Raw genomic sequence first — 7,500 nt, 5'->3', positions numbered from 1 at the left:
AGTAAAGTCCCTTGCAGCGCGGACAAAGGAAAAGCCCGTGGGCTTTATGGGCTTTACCTTCTCTCCCATTAGGAGTGCATTGAGAAACCTCAGAAATAACCCAAGAAAGCTTCTTGGAGAGATTGCTGTCACCCTCACACTGTCTTAAAACAACACTCGTTTGCTTTCCACACGGATTTTAGGCCGCTTTTTACAATTGAACACCCAAATTGCTCCATTTACTCTCACTGCGGCGGGCCTCTGGTACTCCATGGAGTACCAGGACTAGTTCGGCCCGGCGTTCACCCCCCCGAGGAGTACCAGGGCCCAGAGCGGAATACATGGATGTTATCGCCCTGTTACCGAATTATATCGATACCGATGTGCTTTTCACCTCATTGCTGAGTGGATTTATAAACAGGAACACCGAAACAGCTCCTTTCAGCTTCACGGCAGAAACGCCCCTGGTAATCCATGGAGTACCAGGGGAAAGCCTGTAAAATAAGCCCATACACACTTCTAACATGGCCTTTATCACCCTGTTACTGCATTACGATGACACCCATTTGCTTTTGATCTCATTGTCTGCCAACGTACGGAAAAAGCGGGGGGGGCATTAAGGGGGGAGAGAGAGAGACATGGAGATTTTCTCAGCCTCTCATTCTTTTTTTTTTTTTTTTTTTAATTGAACATAAATAGTACACGCAAATGTACAAATAAACATGGCAAGGTAGAACTGAATGTCAATGAAACAACCAGGCATGAAGAAGAAAAGGACATAAGGACATTCGTTCTGTATGTAATCAGAAGTTAATAGTGTTAACGGTTTGTGAGAAATTTACATTGCTAGACAAAAAAAGAAATTAAAAGGAAATAATTAAATAAATAGATAGACCAATGAAATTAAAACCGAAAAAAAAAAATGCAAGGGGAATACGACATGTAATTAAGTTGGCGATTCACAAGGAATCTCAGACATCAAACTGTATATTTTTTGTTGTTTATATATAAACATATATAAACAAACATATATTGTTTGTTGTTTATTTTTGGGATATATTGAGGAATATTTAATGGAAAGGAGTCACAATCGCTTTTTGACAATGTCGAAGTGTATAGGTGGCTATAGAATTTAAAGTTTTCATTGGAAATGATAGCCTCATCTGTAATTTCCTTGTTGTTAAGACGGGCTTCCGCTTTGCTCCGCTCCTCCTCTCCTCCGCTCTTCCGCTCCGGGCCCTGGAACTCCCGATCCGCGGGACTTCGGTGAATTCCGGGCCAGTTTTTTTGCTCTTCTGCTCTCCTCCCCTCCTCCGCTTCTTCGCTCCCCCGCTTTGGACCCTGGAACTCTTGAACAGGGCCGGGCTTCTGCCCTCCGCCTCTCCTCTGCTCATCCGCTCCAGGCCCTGGCACTCCCTGTGATCCAGTCATTCGCATGTGCGTGCCCGGAGGTCCGGGAGCTCCACTCAAACGTCCGGGGGGGGTAAGGGCAAGGGGTCCTGTCCCTCTCCCCCCCTCCTCGCCGCCTCTGAGAAGAGAAACATCTCCTCCACTCCTCCGCTCCTCCGCTGCGGAACCAGGTATTACCGATCCGCCGGACTCAGGCGAATTGCAGAAAGGGGTTTTGCCGTCCTCCGCTCCTCCGCTCCTCCGTTTCGGGCCCTGGAACTCCCGAACCGCTGGACACAAGCGAATCACGGTCCGGGCTTCTGCTCTCCTCCGCTCCTCACCTCATCCGCTCCAGGCCCTGGTACTCCGTGTCCGCGGGAACCCCCCCCAACCCACAAAAACAAACTCTCACACACACACAAACACACGCACACACACACACACACACACACACACAAACACACAAACACACACAGACACACCTGAACTCATCATAGCTGTGCTAATAGCATTGGCCGAAACGTTTCCACAACCAAACCAACATTAGCTCATCCACTCATTCACATATGTGTGTGCCCAGAGGTCCGGGAGCTCCAGTCATAAGTCCGGGTGATCTATGTCCGGAGAAGGCTCACATTAGCCGCTCTAAGGGGTCCTGCTGCCCCCCAGCTTCCCGGCCTTTGAGAAGAGACACATAACTCCGCTCTTCCGCTTCTCCGCTATGGGCCCTGGTACTCCCGATCCTCCGAACTCAGGTGAATTGCGTGACGTGCTTCTGCTCTACTATAAGCCCCTACACACTTCGAACACGGCTGTTATCACCCTGTTACTGCATTTCAATGACACCCATTTGCTTTCGATCTCAGTGTCTGCCACCGTACGGAAAAAGCGGGGGGGTGGGGGGTGGGGGGGCATAAGCGCATTCGTGCTGTAAGTAATCAGAAGTAAATAGTGTTAACGGTTTGCGAGAAATTTTTAATGCTAGACAAAAAAAGAAAATTAAAAGGATATAATTAAATAAATAGATAGAAAAATAAAATTAAAAACGAAAAAAAAAAAATTGTGAGGGGAATATAACATGTAATTAAGTTGGCGGTTCACAGGGAATCTCAGACATCAAACTGTTTTTAATTGAACATAAATAGTACACCCAAATATACAAATGTACAAATAAACATAGCAAGGTAGAACTGAATGTCAATGAAACAACCAGGCATGAGGAAGCAACGGACATGAGGACATTTGTTCTGTATGTAATGAGAAGTTAATAGTGTTACAGGTTTGTGAGAAATTTACAGTGCTAGACAAAAAACGAAATTAAAAGGAAATAATTAGATAAATAGATAGACAAATGAAATTAAAACCAAAAAAAAAAAATGCAAGGGGAATACGACATGTAATTAAGTTGGCGATTCACAAGGAATCTCAGACATCAAACTGTATATTTTTTGTTGTTTATATATAAACATATATAAACAAACATATATTGTTTGTTGTTTATTTTTGGGATATATTGAGGAATATTTAATGGAAAGGAGTCACAATCGCTTTTTGACAATGTCGAAGTGTATACGTGGCTATAGAATTTAAAGTTTTCATTAGAAATTATAGCCTCATCTGTAATTTCCTTGTTGTTAAGACGGGCTTAGCTTTGCTCCGCTCCTCCTCTCCTCCGCTCCTCCGCTCTTCCGCTCCGGGCCCTGGAACTCCCGATCCGCGGGACTTCGGTGAATTCCGGGCCAGTTTTTTGCTCTTCTGCTCTCCTCCCCTCCTCCGCTTCTTCGCTCCCCCGCTTTGGACCCTGGAACTCTTGAACAGGGCCGGGCTTCTGCCCTCCGCCTCTCCTCTGCTCATCCGCTCCAGGCCCTGGCACTCCCTGTGATCCAGTCATTCGCATGTGCGTGCCCGGAGGTCCGGGAGCTCCACTCAAACGTCCGGGGGGGATAAGGGTAAGGGGTCCTGCCCCCCCCCCCCCCCCCTCGCCGCCTCTGAGAAGAGAAACATCTCCTCCACTCCTCCGCTCATCCGCTGCGGAACCAGGTACTACCGATCCGCCGGACTCAGGCGAATTGCAGAAAGGGGTTTTGCTGTCCTCCGCTCCTCCGCTCCTCCGCTCCTCCGTTTCGGGCCCTGGAACTCCCGAACCGCTGGACACAAGCGAATCACGGTCCGGGCTTCTGCTCTCCTCCGCTCCTCACCTCATCCGCTCCAGGCCCTGGTACTCCGTGTCCGCGGGAACCCCCCCCAACCCACAAAAACAAACTCTCACACACACACAAACACACGCACACACACACACACACACACACACACAAACACACAAACACACACAGACACACCTGAACTCATCATAGCTGTGCTGATAGCATTGGCCGAAACGTATCCACAACCAAACCGACATTAGCTCATCCACTCATTCACATATGTGTGTGCCCGGAGGTCCGGGAGCTCCAGTCATAAGTCCGGGTGATCTATGTCCGGAGAAGGCTCACATTAGCCGCTCTAAGGGGTCCTGCTGCCCCCCAGCTTCCCGGCCTTTGAGAAGAGACACATAACTCCGCTCTTCCGCTTCTCCGCTATGGGCCCTGGTACTCCCGATCCTCCGAACTCAGGTGAATTGCGTGACGTGCTTCTGCTCTCCTATAAGCCCCTACACACTTCGAACACGGCTGTTATCACCCTGTTACTGCATTTCAATGACACCCATTTGCTTTCGATCTCAGTGTCTGCCTCCGTACGGAAAAAGCGGGATGGGTGGGGGGGCATAAGCGCAATCGTGGTGTAAGTAATCAGAAGTTAATAGTGTTAACGGTTTGCGAGAAATTTTTAATGCTAGACAAAAAAAGAAAATTAAAAGGATATAATTAAATAAATAGATAGAAAAATAAAATTAAAAACGAAAAAAAAAAATTGTGAGGGGAATATAACATGTAATTAAGTTGGCGGTTCACAAGGAATCTCAGACATCAAACTGTTTTTAATTGAACATAAATAGTACACCCAAATATACAGATGTACAAATAAACATAGCAAGGTAGAACTGAATGTCAATGAAACAACCAGGGATGAGGAAGCAACGGACATCAGGACATTTGTTCTGTATGTAATGAGAAGTTAATAGTGTTACAGGTTTGTGAGAAATTTACAGTGCGAGACAAAAAAAGAAATTAAAAGGAAGTAATTAAATCAATAGATAGACAAATAAGAAATTAAAACGAAAAAAAAAAAAAAAAATTGCAAGGGGAATGTAACATGTAATCAAGTTGTTTTTTTTGTTTTTTTTTTTTTTTTACCAAAAAAAAAAGGAACCTCGGACATGGGTAACTATATTTTTTAGTTTTCGGATTTTTCTATAAGTTTTAAGGATTTTTTTTTTTTTTTTTTATATTTCAAAATCGTTTATGAAGACATTAAAATTTGGGGAGCATTTTTGCATTCTGTTCTTGTGAATGAAGAACTTGGCCAGGCCTAAAAGAACATTGACACAGAGTTCATCTGTTATGTTGCTTATAAGTAAACAGAATGTTATATCATCTTTTGAGAAGGAAACTGGTGACGATGGAATGAGAAGGAGAAAAAATATATGGTCAGTGGTTTCAATGTTGTCTTCACAAAATGTACAAATATTATCTTCAAAATTAAAGCGTACCCTCGATAATTCCTTAGATGGGTAGATGTCAGTCATAATTTTGAAGTGGGTCTCTTTTGCCTTGGGGGTATGGGTAGAGTCAGATACATGGTTCGCAGCGTGGCAATCGATTCCTCATCAAATTTATTTAAAATATCCTTTTTTTTTTTTTTTGACGTCCAGGGAATAAGTTTCCTGTGAAACATTTCCTAATAAAGGAGTTGCCGCGCTTTCTGTCCACAATTGAGATTCCCTGGAGTGATAGTCGGGGTAACTGTGGTTGTACGGTTCGGTGCGTCATTATATTTTTGGTCAGGAATACAAATTGTCGAGGCAGTGCGTTTCGTAACTTTAGCAACTCTAATATGGGAGGCTTGAATCTGTGTGTAGTACAGAACTGCTCATTGTCCAGAGGACTGCCAGTGTCATCCATCAAGTCAATTATCGACCATATACCTTTCTCAAAGCATTCCTTGTAAAACAGAGGTTTGTTGCCATGCAGTACATATCGATTGTTCCAAACTATTATACTGTGTGGTGAGAAATTGTGTACGTATATCATTTTCCAGTATAATAATATTTGTTTATGGAACTCTGAACATTTGACAGGAATCTTGTTGATATCCAAGTCAGAGATAAGCAGAAGACTCAGGCCGCCGACTTTGTTGAATAAGTAGTTTGGAGTACAATACCAGAAAGAACGATGAGGTTTGATCCAGGATTTCAACCAGTTCACCTTCAATGTCCCATTCAAGCAGTCCGACTCTATCACTTTCAGCCCTCCTTCACTTGTTTCTTTCACCATATGTGATTTTTCTTAGATGGTGTGGTCTGTTCCTCCAGATAAAGTTGAAATTGATTTGGTTAACAGATTTTACGAGTTGATTTGGAGCAGCATTGGAATACGCTGGGTATATACATCTGGATAAACACATCCATTTTAGTCAAATATATCCGGCCTAATATTGATAAATCTCTCTGGAGCCATATATTAGAATTAAGCTTTACTTTGATTCAGTTTAGATTCAATGTTCCTGGATTGATTTAACGTTTGGTCCTTGGATAGGAAAATGCTCAAGTATTTTATTTCTGATTTCATGGAAACATCGCTGATTTCCTTTAGTGGCGAGTCATGCAGCGCAAGAAGTTTGCATTTCTTTAAGTTTAATGACAATCCTGAAGCCTTGGAGAATGTTTTGGTTGTTTTCGGCACTTATTGGGACTTGATGTTCATTTTTCAAAACTAAGGTTGTGTCATCTGCCAGCAGGCTAATAACAATTTCAGTCCCCAGCACGTCTAACTTTTGGATATCGTTGCTCTTTTCAACATAAACGGCTAGCATTTCGGTAGCAATTATAAATAAATAGGGTGAGATGGGGCAACCTTGGGGGATTCCCACATCAACATGGAAGCTCGGAGTGGTGCCGCTTGGCAGGGTGACACAGCTATGAATATTCTCATAGAGCCCACGGATCACATTCCTGAATATTTAACCAAATCCAAAATGTTCGAGCGTTGCTATGATAAATGGATGTTCGACCGAGTCAAAGGCTTTAGAAAAGTCCAAGAAGGATATGCGGCCATTATCTTCAATGCGATACGCCTCTAAACCCATCGCTCGCCCCGACTCGGGGAATCCTAGAGCCTACTTGCACCCCCGCCCTAACTTAACTCCCTCACTCGTGGAGCTCCCTGAGCTCCACACATCCCGGAGCATCACGCCGACTCATTCACATTTGAATGATTGTCTTTATTTTATGTCCGCTAGATAGAGGCATCCGCACATGCGCATCAGTGGAGCTTCAGGCCGGCTGAGGCATGGACTGAAAATCATAAAGACATGTGTGATGAGCTAAAAGGAAGATAAGCATATTTTTATAATAAATGTAAGAAAGAGAGGGTAATGCAGCCTCAGGGCGGCACTGGCCCGTGTCTCTCCAAGCCTGCCTTTGGGGGGGGGGGGGGGGGGGCACGGAGCAGTGTCTCCCTGTGCCGGTCCCAAGCCCGGATAAATGCAGAGGGTTGCGTCAGGAGGGGCATCCGGCGTAAAACGTTTGCCAAAACCAAACATGCGAGTCAACCATAACTATACCATACCGGATGGGTCGCGGACCGGGTTAACAACGACCGCCATTGGTACTGATGACCTACAGGGTACTAATGGAAATCGGGCTACTGTGGGTCGAAGAACAAGAAGAAGAAGAAGAGGAGGAGTGCGTGTTCGGAAGCAGAGAGAGAGGAGGAAAGGAAAGAGCCTGGGACTGAGAGTAGGGACTTTGAATATTGGGACTATGACAGGAAAAGGTAGAGAGTTGATGGACACGATGCAGAGAAGGAAGCTGGATATACTGTGTGTCCAGGAGACCAGGTGGAAGGGTAGTAAGGCTAGAAGCTTAGGAGCAGGCTTTAAGTTATACTATTATGGTGCTGACAAGAAGAGAAATGGAGTAGGAGTCATCTTGAAGGAGGAGTTTGTAAGGAACGTCCTAGAGGTGAAAAGAAT

This window comes from Fistularia commersonii, unplaced genomic scaffold, assembly GCF_037954325.1.
Source record: "Fistularia commersonii isolate RoL2024-O1a breed Wild unplaced genomic scaffold, RoL_Fcom_v1.0 HiC_scaffold_51, whole genome shotgun sequence".
In the NCBI taxonomy this organism is placed as follows: domain Eukaryota; kingdom Metazoa; phylum Chordata; class Actinopteri; order Syngnathiformes; family Fistulariidae; genus Fistularia; species Fistularia commersonii.
The sequence above is the reverse complement of the archived record's forward strand: the minus strand, read 5'-3'. Positions refer to the sequence as shown.